Source organism: Mchenga conophoros, linkage group LG18, assembly GCF_057382185.1.
Source record: "Mchenga conophoros isolate Kocher_MC1m ecotype Shallow Benthic linkage group LG18, M_conophoros_male_GT1.1, whole genome shotgun sequence".
Lineage (NCBI taxonomy): Eukaryota > Metazoa > Chordata > Actinopteri > Cichliformes > Cichlidae > Mchenga > Mchenga conophoros.
This window is the reverse complement of record NC_140543.1, coordinates 32,856,222-32,872,368: the sequence shown is the minus strand read 5'-3', so window position 1 is coordinate 32,872,368 and position 16,147 is coordinate 32,856,222.

The window sequence follows — 16,147 nt, the reverse complement described above, 5'->3', positions numbered from 1 at the left end:
ATCTGCACAGGTGCACAGGTGCCACAACTGTAAAGGTGTTGTGAAGCAGCTCGAAATTTTCATTTTGTGCTTCAAAGTCACCAAAGCGCCGCAAACTCAGTGCGCTCAGTTTATCAGCAAAGTGCACATTTGGGAACATTGTTGCGCTGACTTGGTTCAACATTACTTGGCAACAGGGAAAGTGAGGCAAGTTGCACTGGTGCATTTGTGACAGCTTCACTTGAAATGCCTTCACCACATCATACATGCCATGTCCATGTCCTTGCTGAGCTCAAAAACTCTATTGAGAATTTTCCCCCAACTCAGCCAACGGACCTCTGTATGATAAGGAATGTCGGCAAACTCTGAATCTATTTCCCACATAAAAGACTGAAACTGACGGTGTTTAGTTCGGATAAAATTTGCGGTTTGCGTCACGGTGATCATTACATGCTCCATTTTTAGGACTTTACCACAGCGTTTCCTGGTGTATGATGCAGTGATATGCTGTTAACTCACCGGTACAGTTCTCCTGCATCTTTACTCACATTTACTCACATCCTGCTGACTAGTCCACTTTTTTCACCGCTCCATCTGTTGTAAGTCCAACAAGTTTGTCCCAGGGCAGTTTCATGTCGGTTACACTTTGACATACGTTTCTGCTCAGACTCACATTTGCCAAAATCTGCGTTTTGTCTGGACACAAGACGTTGCACACCTTCATCATGCAGCTCTTCAGAAACTCTCCCTCAGTAAATGGCCGGGCTGATTTGGCTATCTCCTCTGCTACAATAAAACTTGCTTTCACAACAGCTTCACTTTGTGATTTTGCTCTGGTGAAAAACGTCTGCTGAAATATCAGATTCTTCTTTAGCTCTTCTACTTTCTGTAGTTTCTGTAGTTTCTGCTCTGCATTTAGGTTTTTCAGCTAATCCTGATGTTTTGTCTTAAATTAAATTCCTTAATTACAGCCACATTAGTTCCACTAATAAGACACACGGGTTTACCGGCAATGTTTGTAAACATATATTCAGTCTCCCACCGGTGCTGAAAGACTGTTTTCAGAATCAACTTTTCTCTTGCCATTGTGAGGGGCTAGCTTCGCAATAACAGAAGTTTGACTTGATTGAAGCGGGAATGTTCCCAGCTAGCCTAGCATTGGGCTAGGAGGCTGCAGCGCTGCATTTTGGGATCTGCAGTTTGTGTGTTATTAGCGCCTCATATCGCCGGCCATGCATAACAATAATAATAAATCTATATATGTCATGTTTTGGCTGTGTGGCAGGCAGGAGAGGACCCAAACGCAAACTCACAGGGACAGAACTTGAACTCAAAAGCATAGCTTTTATTGCTGGAAAAATAGAACACAGGCAATACAAAACTAAACTGGGAAAAGCTAATCATAACGTATACCAGGAGACACGGGGAGACTCACACACAGCATGAGGGAGACTATGACACTGACAAAGAGAAACACAGGGCTTAATTACACAGAGGGATAACGAGGGAATGAGACACAGAAGGAGAGCACAGCTGGGAGTAATCAGGCTGGACGAGACAAGGGAAGCAAAACTTGAAACTTGAAATTATATTATTACCACTTTAAAGGACTGTAAAATGTCACTGAAAATAAATGAAGACAATAGTAGTAAGTACTTTTAGTGGTTAAGATTTATTAACTGAACAAAATAAAAAGTGTAGGATACAATATGTAACCATGCTCTCTAAAAAATGTGTATCCCTTGTAAACAAAATAGTTTAGTAATAAATATGTTTCACATTGGCTATTCACAAACTAAACAATGATTGTGCAAATGTAATGCCATCATGGACAAAGGCCTATCTCTGATGGGAGTTCGTATCTCTTGTCAATTATTTTCATGAAGTGTCTGAACCCGTTGCGTTCCACTGTAGCAATAGGAGCCATGTCTTTTGCTATGTGGTAGCCTATAGCATTTGTGATTTCTTGCCATCTTTTTGAAGTTCGCTCATATAGTTGAGTACTAGCAAATGCTTCGGTTATTGACCGCTGCCTGGTGGAGGAAGACGTTTTTGCTGGTCCTCCTAATCTCTTCTCGCTTTGAGCTTTTTTTATGTCTTCGAATTGAATCACATGGTTGTGCTGCAGGTGGTGGAAGAGGTTGGTTGTGTTACCTTGACTTGACGCAACAGTCTTTTTGCATAGTTTACATTTAACAATTTTTTGATCAATATCATCCTTGTTGAATCCAAAATGTTGCCAAACGATTGATGATGCATTTTTTTTGTTAACAAGCGTCTCCTCTTCCTCCTCCACCAGCACTACCTCTGTCGCTGCTGCTTCAACATTTAAATCGTCCTCCATTTGTTCACCCGTGTCTCGTCTTGTTACAGGTAGTAGAGTCATGTGACTCCACCCCGTCAAGTCTGTAACGTAGCACAGCGTCTTAAAGGGACATGAACATCGCCAACCTGCACATGCCTTTTCTTTTTTTTTTAAATACCGAATTTACCGACATGGGCAAAATGACGTCGATGAGAGTCATAAATTTCGGTAACGATAAATTTTTGATATATCGCCCAGCCCTAATGAAAACAAAATAACACTTCTGTCTAGTATGGCATTTTTCTTTTGAGGTCAAAACTTAGACTCTGTCAAGGAGGTCCCCTGTATCTAGAACCAAGTAAAGACCTTGTTGAAGGCTAATGGTTTAGTCAGCTGTTATGCGTATGGTATGCACACACTGCCTTGATATCTTGGTGTTTAAGAGATGCTTTGACAAAGTTTTCTAGCCCTAGCTAGCAAACTTTGGTAGGCAAGCAGGTTAACAGCTCCAAGGAACTGAACCACTGGGAACTGGTTCTTCACAAGAACTGCTGGAGAGGAAGGATAGTGGATATATTGGACAAAGGACGTTGAATATGGAGCTGTCAGGGAGGAGGAAAAGAAAAATACCACAAAAAACCAGTCACAGTGAAATGAAAGTGGACATGGAGAAGGTTGACGTGTCAGAGGAAAATGCAAGAGAAAGGATTAGATGTAGGCAGATGATCCACTGTGGTGACCCCTAAATGGACCAGCTGAAAAAAGAAGATGTACTGCACAAACTCATGTTGACCATCATCAACGTATTGACAGATACATATTTGTTATATTTGGAGTTCAGAAAAGAGAACCTACTATACATTTGTTATCTTTACTCAAAGGCATATTAATAAAAGTAATAACTGGTGGCAAATATGGGAGTATGCATAGCTGGACTGGCCATCGGGCATACCAGGCATTTGCTCGGTGGGTGATTTTTCGTTTTTATGGGCCGATTATTTTTTATTTTTTGTAACGGCATGAACAATGAGAGGTGGTGGATTGGCCAGATGCTGGCCGATGTGTAAAAATAACTCAGTTGTTTGGTGGTGGCTATGGCGGAGCTTCCACAGAGGCCAGCGGGTGGATGAGGGAAGGAGAGGCAGGAGGAGGAGAGACCCGAGGCGGCTGCCGGTGTTCTGACAAAACGTCCTACCGTAAGTGTATGCACATTTCTGCTGTCACAGAGTAATTCCAGCACAAATGTAAGTAGGTATGACGGTTTGCCACTTAACTTTGCCCATCAGAGTATGCTTGTAGCTCACATTCATGAAGCCAGGACGGTTTGCCACTTCATTTTATCCGTTAAAGTATGCTTGTAGGTCACATTCACAAAGGTAGCATGGTTTGGCACGTAATTTTACCCGTCAGAGTATGTTTCTAGCTCTTATTAACAAAGGTAAGATGATTTGCCACTGAATTCTAGCTGTAAAATTATGCTTCTAGCTCATGTTCACAAAGGTAGGACGATTTGCCACTTAATTATAGCTGTTAAAGTATGCTTGTACGTCACATTTACAAAGGTAGGACGGTTTGGCACTTAATTTTACTCATCAGAGTATGTTTGTAGCTTATATTCACAAAGGTAAGATGCTTCGCAAGTGAATTTCGTGTTGTGCGCATGCGTGGAAACAACGGGTAGGATGGTTTGTCAGGTAGGATGGATTCCCAGAACACCTGTCCGAGTGTCAGGTGAACTGAACTTCAGGTAAGAAGTTATGACCTGCAGTCTATCTGGGTCAGATATAAACCAAGTTTAGGTGGAGTTTATTTTCGTTATTCTGACTTTCACAGTCAGTTACAATAACTCGTACTGCGTACTAGCTAGGATGACGGAGTTTCTATACAGCTGGGTGGGTGCTATGATGTTACTGAAAGTGAACTTTATTTTATTCATAAGGTTAGTTGTAGAGTTGCCAACCGCTCCTTAAAAATGGAACGGTCCCTCATTCAGAGAAAACATTACGCGTTTCATATTGAGCTGAGAAGGAATGCAGTTTGTCCCGTACTTCAGCTACAATGGAAAAAGACACAAAGCTGGATTTATTCTGTGTTTACGCTGCACAGCTGCCTCTTCTTCTCTCATTCTCTCCCCTCCCTCTCCTGTTTCTACTTCAGTCATGAAACTGATCAATGATCAGCTGATCGGCTTTTCTCTGTTGTTTGTTTATCGCCCACTTTGCGCCAGAAAGAGGAAACCAGCAGATGTCGCGTTAAACAACAGCAGCACGTTTAAGCTTGATCAGCTGTTGTTAGAATGTATTTAATATTAATTTCTAGTATCAGCTGATGTTTGCTGGAGCCACAGCTGTAAAAGCTGCTGGTCATGATATTGGTTTGGATATGTGGTGAGAGGGAAAGATGAAGATGAAACCAGGAGAATCATCACAGCTAAACAGGTGATGGAGAAACTGGTTTACCTTTTAGGTGAAGGGAAGTTATAAACTGTTTCTGAGAAATAACACCAGGATCCTTTTGTAAGCAGCTGACAGCTGGTAACTGTGCAGGGGCGGGTCTAGCAAAGTTTTGCCAGGGGGGCAGGTAGGGCATTAACAGGGAGAGGGGGGCACAAAGAAATACTTTTCTTTCTTATTCTCATTTAAAATGTCTCGCTTTTATTAAATAATTATCTGAATCTTACAACCAAAGCTTTTATCTGATGTAAAATGTATAGAAATCATACATATAGCAACTGTCACAACAGCGTCTGTTTTTATTCAAAGGCTTTATGGCTTTTCCTGTAATACCTGGTGGGCTGGTCTCTAGTCAAAATGCCCGGGCTGATTTTTTGTCCCAGTCCAGCCCTGGGAGTATGTGTGTCTTTACAAGTGAATTTCACAATGAAAAGGCGCAAACTGGTCTGACAAAAACAAATAAAGAAACAAAAAAAACAAAAAAAACAAAGATACCGCAGTATAGAAAAGAGCTTCTGAAGCAAGTTAGATGTTTTAGTAGTGAGAGATACTTTGTTTGTCACTTTTAGTGGAAATTGGCACATCAAATCAAAAGGCAGCAGACAGTGCTGGAATCCAAAAGTAAACCTGGCAGCCGTTTTAAATACTGTTTCAATTCTTGCTTTGCACAATCACAGAAAAATACATGGTATTGCCACTACCACAGGCATGTCTTTATCATCAGGGCAAAGGTCGGAGAAGAGCTCTAAGTAGTCTACCTCACACCAGCATGTTCTGCATCAGGCTTACAGACAGATCGTGTTAAAACTTATTGGACTGATTAAGGAGCTCTTGGTGTGTTTTGTGTGTGTGCGTGTGTGTGTGGCTAAAAGATAAGCAACAGCATATGCACTCCCTTAGAGGCCTGTATAATTCAATCTGCAGAACCTTCAGAGAGTGTGTCTGAAACACTGTCTGCTGCTGGATCAAAGAGGGGTAATTGCCTATAGTCAGTGTTTGAACTCACACACACATGAGACAAGGCCTTGTTCTTTTTCCTGTTCACCACACTGAAGGCTCACGTTCTGCCTTCTGACTTAACAGAATGGCTAAGATAAAGTGCCTTTTCTTTGGTTCTCCTTTGTGCAGCATGCATATGTGTCTATAAAACCAGTATATCTACCAGTGTTCTTTTCATTGTAGCCCTGTCTTGTTGTTGTGTTTAAACACATCACTGTTTCTCACTTTATTTGTGTAAACTGGACTAGTTGAATGCTTTCCAGCATTTATTTATCCACTAGAAATAACTTTTAGCATCTTTTCTGTAGTTGAAAGCAGGAAAACTAAGTTAATCTTAGTTCTGCAGGCTCATGGAGGCTGCTTTACATCTGCTTTTCATCCCAATGATTTGGCACCCCCCTATATCAGAGACCCTTCACTAGAGCTGGGCGATATGAGATTTTTTCATATCACGATATGTTTTTTTTTTTTCATTTCAGGCGATAACGATATCTATCACGATATAAGCCAAATAACTATATTTGTAAGATTTAAATGTGCTGTTGCTCACAAGTAAAATGTGAAATAATCAGCAGCTTGTTTTGATTTAAATATTTATTTCCCATAATAAGTTCAACAGGGTAGATGTACTTAAGGAACATGAGACTTTTTCAGATAAATAAAGGCAAATATTGCAAACTACACAAAAGGCAGACGCTAAAGCGTTTAAGTTTCAAAATAGAACAAACGAAACAGACGACTAAATTGTCAATTCCACTTAGAAACAAAATATTAATTCTAAAAATAAATCTTAGTTTGTTTTACAGAAGAACAGACAAAACTGACTAACTTTTGTCAATATCAAATAAACTGAGAACTAAAAGGAAATTCTCAATCTCTCCTTGTTGTATAGCTTAGCTTTTCAAACAGTTTTAACAGTTACTTTAGTCTGACAAAAGCCGAATGACGAATTTGCACTTCCAGTCAGAGACTGAGGCTACGTCCAGGCGTACACGGGTATTTTTGAAAACTGAGATTTTCCGTTTTCGTTTTAAAAAATAATCCCGTCCACACATAAAGGCAGAAATGAAGGAAAACGCTGCTATGAACATGCCAAAGCAGCAGGTGGCGCTAGATTCCTAACCGTGCAGAAATATTGGCCAATCAGAAGTCTAGAAGCCTCGGTGGGAAAAAGTAAACAAAGCTGGGGCATAGAAGCAGAACCGAGTCGTATGTGTGGAGGGACAGTAACTGTGTGTATATGTAAGCATTTAAACACTGCAGAGAGTAGAATTAACAGTAACAGTATTGTAGAAATTAATTTCACCGAAACAATAACGTGGCGCACAGTGTGACGCATGCACCAGTTTATTGTATTTCCAGACTTGCTTTCGGCACAATTTACAGTGCACGCTACTCTGTTTTTTGTCAGACTTGAAATAGCCGAAATACCTTCACACTACGGAACTTCTATGGCTCTTCCGTTCGACAATCTCTCCGGCATTGGAACCATCATCTGTTTTCTCTTCGGTCACGCTCGGTTGATTTTTCTAGTCGGCACACTCATTTCCTCCATTACCCGCTGGCTGCTTCCCAAACAAACACACGTGCGGCTTGGCACTTGTGCTGTACGTAACAAGTCACGCGACGTGACGCTGCGGCTGTGATTGGTTCGGCTCTGCGCTACTTAATTTGGATTGGCTGACCTTTTTTTTTTTTTTTTTTTTAAGAGGACAAGAGCGGCGAGGTCTATCGCGATAGCTTAATTTCTCTATCGAGTAAAAGTTATATCGCGATACATATCGTTATCGTTCTATCGCCCAGCTCTACCCTTCACCATTACACCCCTTCCCATGCCCTCCATTCAGCTTCAACTGCTCTGACTACTCCTCACTTCAAACTTAACACCATGGGTGCCCTAGCTTTCAGTCATACTGAACCTTGTCTCTGGAACTCATTACCACTACACCTTCATCAGCAGTCAGTGTTTTACATTTTTATTATTATCTTTTAATACTAATAATAGGAAACCAGCAGCTGAACAACAGCAGCACGTTTAAGCTTGATAAGCTGTTGTTAGAATTTATTTAATATTACTTTCTAGACCAGGATCTTTTTCTATGTAGCTGACGGCTGGTAACTGTGCAGGGGCGGATCTAGCAAAGTTTAGCCAGGGGGACCGATAGGGCATGAACAGGGAAAAGGGGGCACAAAGACATACTTTTATTTCTTATTCTCATTTAAAATGTCTAGCTTTTAATAAATAATTATCTGAATCTTACACCCAAAGTTTTAATCTTATGTAAAATATATATAAGTCCATTACTGTATATAGTAACTGTTAAGTCTAATATACCCTAATAAGCTATAGTACTTTTTCCTTTGGGAAGGTACCATCTGTGCAGTCTGCAATTCTGTTGAAGAAAGATGTTGAATCTATTTAATTATTCTTGAATTTTATTTTTATTTCTGTGCATTTTTCCCCACACTGCATCAAATTAAAGTTGATTACTTCGATTAAGCATCATGAGGTGGAGGGTGGGGGGTTCCCTATTTTTATTTTTATTTTTGCTGGGAGTTTGCAACACTAATAGTTAGGTTGCTTAATATTTCTGCTAAGTACTGTTTAAAATACCAGAATAGGGAGGATGGAGTAGGTTTAACTTTATTAGATTGATCAGTATTCCTGAATTATGAAATATTTTGGGTGCAGTGTATTTTTTACATACAGGTATAACAGAATAGCTTTAGTGTTGTTGTTTATTTAAACTTGAGTATGAACTTATACAAAATGCAGCAAGATATTAAAAAAACAGTTTTATTGATTAAAAAACACTATATCGGATTCATATCGGTATCGGCAGATATCCAAATTTATGATATCGGTATCGGTATCGGACATAAAAAATCGGACTTTCAATGTTGTGATTATAGCTGTTCCACAACTCGTGCTACTCATGGTCATTAATTAATTGGCATTGATCAATAGGCTTTGATCAGTGGTTGTTGATCAATGGTCATGACAATTTTGCATAATAATGATCAAGACACTGACCTCACAGCCCATTGTTCACCACTGGTGCCAATTTCAGTCATTATGGATATGTACTGTTTATAAGGTTGGGGAAACCTGCAGTCAGCCGGGACTAAAGGGGAGAGTTTTGCGTTCAGTGCTTTTTATTTCCACACACAGCTCACTCTGCTCAGCCTGCTCAGTCCTTTCCTCCTCCTCCTCCAGACCCCATCAGCTACTGAAATAGGGGTAAACCATAATTAGTGCAGGACAATGATCCAAAACACACTCGTCTTTGCAGAATTCAAGCGTGAACCAACTTTTTATAGTCATGCCACAGCATCTCAGTCGGATTCTGACTAGGCCACTCCAAAGTCTTCATTTTGTTTTTTTTAAGCTGGCCGGTGTGTTTTGAATCATTGTCCTGCTGCAGAACCCAAGTGTGTTTGAGCTTGAGATCATGAAGAGATGGCTGGACATTCTCCTTCCAAATGTTTTGGTAGACAGCAGAGTTCATCCTTCCATTTACCACAGCAAGTTTTCCAGGTCCCAAGGCAGAAAAAAAGCGCCAGACCATCACACTACCACCACTATATTTTACTGTTCATATGATGTTCCTTTTCTGAAATACTTTGTCACTTTTGTGCCAGATGCAACCTTCCAAAAAGTTCAACTGTTGCCTCATCTGAATATTTTCCTGAAAGTCTTAGGGATCATCAAGATGTTTCCTGTCAAAATGCTGACCTTGAATGACCCCAGTGAGGTCTGCAGTTCTTTGGATGTTGTTCTGGGATCTTTTGTAACCTCTTGGATGAGTCGTTCCTGTGCTCTTGGGGTAATTTTGGTAAGCTGGCCACTACTGCGAAGGTTCACCACTGTTCCATGTTTTCGCCATTTGTGGATAATTGCTCTTACTGTGGTTTGGTGGAGTCCCACAGCTTTAGAAATGGATTTTACAGACCGAGAGGTTCTGAATTTCCTTAGATTGCAGCAAGATGTCTGGCTTTTGAGAATCTTTTGATCTACTGTGCTTTGTTAGGCAGGTCCTATTTAAGTGATAGGTTGATAATAATAATCAGGCATGGATGTGGCTAGAGAAAATGAACTCACTTTTTAAAGATGTGATTTAACATGTGAGTTAAAATGTCAAAATCTATGTACTTCATCAAATTATCTAAAGCCTTCCAGCAGGTACTACTGGAGTCTTTCTTGGGCCACTTCTGGACCCTGTCATTGTGTTTGACACCTCAGCTTCATGACCACAGTGTGTCCATCTTCTGAAGGGTGCTTCAGTAATGATACCACACCATATTACACATATTATAGATATACATATTTCGAAGTAGTTTCTTGAACTTGACAAAGAGCTCACTGCAGTCAAATGGCCTTCAAAGTCATCACCAAATATCATTCTATAGCATCACTGGTATGTGGCGGAAAAGGATATTCACATCATGTATGTGCAGCAACTGCCTGATGCCATCATGGTAAATGGACTGAATCTTATATAATGCTTTTCTACTCTCCCAAAGTACTCAAAGCACTGTATACAACACAACTGTATACCTGCAGGCCTGAAAGTGATGTTCTCCTCTATGGAGGACAAATTATTTTTTGGAGTGGCACAAATAATTTGTGTGCCACATTATTTGATTTGATTATTTGTTCTGTAAATAGTTTGAAATGGTTATTTAAAAAACCCGGCTTGGCTGCATCTATAGGTAAATAGCTGCATATAACTTTGTTGTTTGCAAAACTTGTGCATAGGTTTTTAAAATTTACAATTTGTATTTGCGTTTCAAGTTATGAAAATGATTTGTTAAACATGTTTGTGGTTTTTACAGTAAAAAAAATATAACGTTTTTCCACTTGAATTTTATGTTTTTTTGTCTCATTTTTGATCAGTTGACCCTTTAAAACCTGAACCATGAAATAACTGCCAGAAATCTTTTTTTTTTTTTTAATAATGGAGTGTTTGTTGAACTTTTAAATATATATAAATATATATCTATAGACCCCAGAGAGTAAGTAGGAGTTACTTTTCTTAGTAATAAGTTACTTTTATAAAATTCTAACTCAGTTACTAACTCAGTTACTTTTTTGAAGAAGTAACTTGTCACTATAACTATTACTTTTTCAAAGTAACTTGCAAACTGATCATGAATATTTAAAGTTCTAAGGCAATCCTAGTTGTTGAGATGTTTCAAATCAGACAATCTTTTAAATGTTTGGATATGTTCTTCATCAATCATTTTATGTATTGTGGAAAGTTTTAATACCTTTTTACGTAAATTCTGGCAAGTACATACAACTTTACTTCCATAGCACCTTTGCAAAGCAAAATTTTATTTATTATTCATCCCAAGCTATTATCTCTAGGGCCTAAACCTAACCAAAAAGTACTAGACAGTGGAAAATATTGTGCAGAAGTTTTGCGACTTTGTGCTCCTTTATCCCTGAAGAAGGCATTGCGACAAATTTACCCAAGAGACCTCTTCTACTCAGTCTGTGTTTTTTTATTCCAGCACAGTCACACTCTTTTCACCATCAAACGTCCTCTGAAGCACCAAGGGGCTAGCTTGCAGCTTTGACGGAAAGCTGCCTCTCATGTTGGCGTGAAAACAATGCAAAGGGCTTGAGCACTCGCTAGAACAAACTTGTGTATGTGTTTCCCAGATTAACTGTGCGTTTACAGAGCCCCATCCATCTGTGTAAGAGTCTGGATTGATGTTTAGCTAAGGAGCAAAAAAATCTTTACAATGGAGTAAATCCCCCAACTCTAATTCTCATTCCCAAGGAGCACTCCATGTATTCTCCTTCCCATCTGGCCTTTCTGATCCCGTATTTCATATGGGCAGACGTTTCCCTTCCACATTACTCTAAATCATAGATGAAGAAAGAAGGGATAGAGAATCTGAAGAACAGAGGGCAGATGATTAATAATGTTATGGTCTCAGATTATGGAAAAACAAAGGAGCAAGTCAACTGTATTAGAATATGAGTTCAGAGTTCAACCATATTATGACAAAGAGGTTCTGGAAGTGGCTCATCTACAGTTTAAATGCTCTGGCCCAGTTTACAAGTTTAAAAAACGTGACCCAGTTTATCTGCATTGTTAAGCACTTTGTTTGTAGTGAGCTACAAACTGCAATTTATCTTCATGCCCGTATTAGAAGTATAATAATATGCTTTGTAGCAGCAACCTTTTTTCTACATATTGCTGTTGAACTGTGAGGTATTTACTTAAGGGAGACTTACTTTTTTCTTTACACACGAAGGGATGGCACCAAGGTCTTGTGCTGGGAAACATAGAAGAAAACCTCAAGAGCTGAATATTATAAGATGGACTCATGCAAGATTTATATTTAAAGCATCCCTAGCCAGAGAGATAATCTGTGGGTGGAATACAGATCTCACTGTACCTTTTACCAAATAAATGTAACATTTGTAAAAAGCAGGTGCAAAAATTGAAGCACTGTATTGTCAAGACAAGATCAGATAAGATAAGACAAGGTAAGATTTGGGGTGGCACTAGCTCAGGTGGCAGAGCGGCTCAGCCACTAACCAGAAGGTCGGTGGTTCGATCCCAGGCTGCTCCAGTCTGCATGCCAAATATCCTTGGGCACGATACTAACCCCATGTTGCTCTCCGATGCATCCATTGGAGTGTGAATGTGTAGTTGTTAGATACTTAGAAGTGAATGGGTGTGATTGGGTGAATGAATTAGCTGTATAAAGCGCTTTGAGTGCTTGGACAGAGTAGAAAAGCGCAAGATAAGACCTTTATTAGTCCCACACATGGGAAATGGTCTTCATGTACAACGCATTTAGACTGTAGATTGTTTAAAATATGTTTCCAGGCACCAAATCTATGTTAGCATTTTGGCTGCAGCCACATTTGTAGTTTGGAGCCAGAAGTAAATATATTTAAATGAGGGTGAAGTGCTAAATTATAAGCTACTGTTAGCAAGCTGCTTGCGTAAACTGTGCAAGTGCAATGTACAGACACAGATATCTGCTAATTAGTTCTAAATAACATACTGAAGCACAGATTTCAAGCAGGCTGTGCCACACAGAAAGCCATATTATTAGTCATATAAGTCCAATCATGGTGGAGAGGCCGATTCAGCCATTCCAGTTAGGGTGAAACCAACAGACACCAATGCACTGTATCTCGCCTCTTTGCCCATCTGTTATAGTGGCTTTGCTGCTAATTCTGTTAACCGTACAGTCGTTATAAGCATGGGGAAACTATCAATAGAAACCAAAACTGTTTTTTGTTCCAGGCTTTAAAATTGTATTTTATTGCTACTTAGTTGGGCATTTTAACACAGTAGTTTTAAGATCGGCAGGACGCAGACCATGTGGAGTAGAAAGAGGACCCAAATGCAGACGACACAGCTAGGCAGGAAAAGGTTAACAGATAATGAACCATTTATTAATAATAAATAATAATTTGTATCAATAATACAAAACAGACAGGCAACAGTGAACTAAAAAAAAAACTAAACTGGGAAAGACTAGGAAATGGGAACATGAAACCTGATAGACAAAGGACAACGGAAGACTGAGACAATAAATACACATTTGAACCATGTTATATACCTGGAGACAGCTGGGGAACACAGCAGGAACAAATCAGACATAACGAGACAACTGAAGCAAACTGAATATAACACACAAGAGACAATAGACTATCAAAATAAAAAGGGAAACTGACAAACAGAGAACTCAAAATAATAATCATAATAATTCACAAGATATACACAATTCTACACTGCAATCATCGAGTCCATCCTCACCTCCTCCATCACCGTGTGGTACGCTGGAGCCACTATCAGGGACAAACAGAGACTGCAGCGTGTTGTGCGCTCTGCTGAGAAGGTGATTGGCTGCAGACTCCCATCTCTGCAGGACCTGTACACCTCCAGGACATTGCGGCGGGCAGCCCGGATCTCAGCTGACCCTTCTCACCCTGGACACAGTCTGTTTGACCTGCTCCCCTCAGGCAGGAGGCTCCGGTCCATTCGCACCAGAACCTCTCGCCATAAGAACAGTTTCTTCCCCTCTGCTGTTGGACACATGAACAATAACCACATGATTGTCCCCGCCACTAACTCATGACCCTACGCTGTGTCACTGCATCATTTCATGTTTGGCACTGATCACCACCTGCACTCATGTATATATCTTTCTACGTAGCACTCATAATTCTTATTCTCATGTATATATCTCATGTATATCTCATGCACATATCTTTCTTTCTACATAGCACTTTAATTCTTATTGTCTGCACTGAAGCACCGCAGCAATTTCCTAATGTTGTAAACCTCAACATCTGGCAATAAACCCATTCTGATTCTGATTCTGATTCTGATAAGACTCAAAATATAAAACACTGGGTAAAGACCCAGAACCATGACAGGTAGTCTCTGTGGACTGACTCGCTTTTTGCTGAAATTGCCACTAGCAGATGCTTTTGACACTTCCCCACAGTAGTTTCATTTTTCAGCCTTAAAAATTTTAAACACACAACAAGACTAATAGTAGTAGAAGTGTATCTTGCAACATGTTTACCAAGCAACAACAACCAGTGCTGAATAATGTCAATGTTCTGTTTGTGAAAGTTTTTGGAATCTACACTCAACAAAAATATAAACGCAACACCTTTGTTACTGCTCCCATTCCCCATGGGATGGACGTAGAGACCTAAAATTCATTCCAGATACACAATATAACCATCCCTCCCAAACAGTGGTCACAAATCAGTCCAAATGTGTGGTAGTGGGCACATCTGCTATATTGAGATAATCCATCCCACCTCACAGGTGTGCCACATCAGGATGCTGATCTGACATCATGAGTAGTGCACAGGTGTACCTCAGACTGCCCACAACAAAAGGCCACCCTGGAATGTGCAGTTTTTTGCGCTATTGGGGGTCTGGGGACCCAGAACCGGTCAGTATCTGGTGTGACCACCATTTGCCTCATGCAGTGCAACACATCGTCGCATGGAGTCTATCAGATTGTCAATTGTGGCCTGTGGAATGTTGGTCCACTCCACTTCAATGGCTGTGCGAGGTTGTTGGATATTCGTGGGAACTGGTACACGCTGTCGTATACGCCGGTCAAGCACATCCCGAACATGCTCAATGGGTGACATGTCCGGTGAGTATGCTGGCCATGCAAGAACTGGGACATTCTCAGCTGCCATCTGCCCTGAACAATGTGAACCATGATTCATCCGTGAAGCGCACACCTCTCCAACGTGCCAGACGCCATCGAATGTGAGCATTTGCCCACACAAGTCTGTTACGGCGACGAGCTGGAGTCAGGTCAAGACCCCGATGAGGACGACGGGCATGCAGTTGAGCGTCCCTGAGACGGTTTCTGACAGTTTGTGCAGAAATTGTTTGGTTGTGCAAACCAATTGTTCCAGCAGCTGTCTGGGTGGCTGGTCTCAGACGATCTTGGAGGTGAACCTGCTGGATGTGGAGGTCCTGGGCTGGTGTGGTTACACGAGGTCTGCGGTTGTGAGGCCGGTTGGATGTGCTGCCATATTCTCTGAAACGCCTGTGGAGACGGCTTATGGTTGAGAAATGAACATTCAATGCACGGGCGACAGATCTGGTTGACATTCCTGCTGTCAGCATGCCAATTGCACGTTCCCTCATTGCTTGTGGCATCTGTGGCATTTTGCTGTGAGACAAAACTGCACATTCCAGGGTGGCCTTTTGTTGTGGGCAGTCTGAGGTACACCTGTGCACTACTCATGATGTCAGATCAGCATCCTGATGTGGCACACCTGTGAGGTGGGATGGATTATCTCAATATAGCAGATGTGCCCACTACCACACATTTGGACTGATTTGTGACCACTGTTTGGGAGGGATGGTTATATTGTGTATCTGGAATGAATTTTAGGTCTCTACGTCCATCCCATGGGGAATGGGAGCAGTAACAAAGGTGTTGCGTTTATATTTTTGTTGAGTGTACTTACATCTGATAGATGGGAGAGTTACTGAAGTTGGGCTAGTTGACATATAATGATCTTACATACAACTGTGTGGCAGGCAGAGGTAGGATCCAAACGCAGGACTCAGAAACAAAGGGAGTGAACTAAAGGATTCAGCTTTATTTGCTGTAACTTGATTCACAAAAGTACAAATGTAAAAAATCTCAGGAACTAGAAACTGGGAACCGGGGACTAGGAATTTGCGAGGGAAACATGACACACAAGGAAACACAGTAAACAAGGACAACACACCAATGAGCAGAGGGAGACGAAGGACTTAAATACACACAGGATAATGAGAGGATGGGCAACAGGTGGATGCATAGCTTGGATGGATACAGGCTAATAGGACAGCAGAAAGAAAACTAACCACAGGATGAGAGACTGTCAAAATAAAACAGCAAG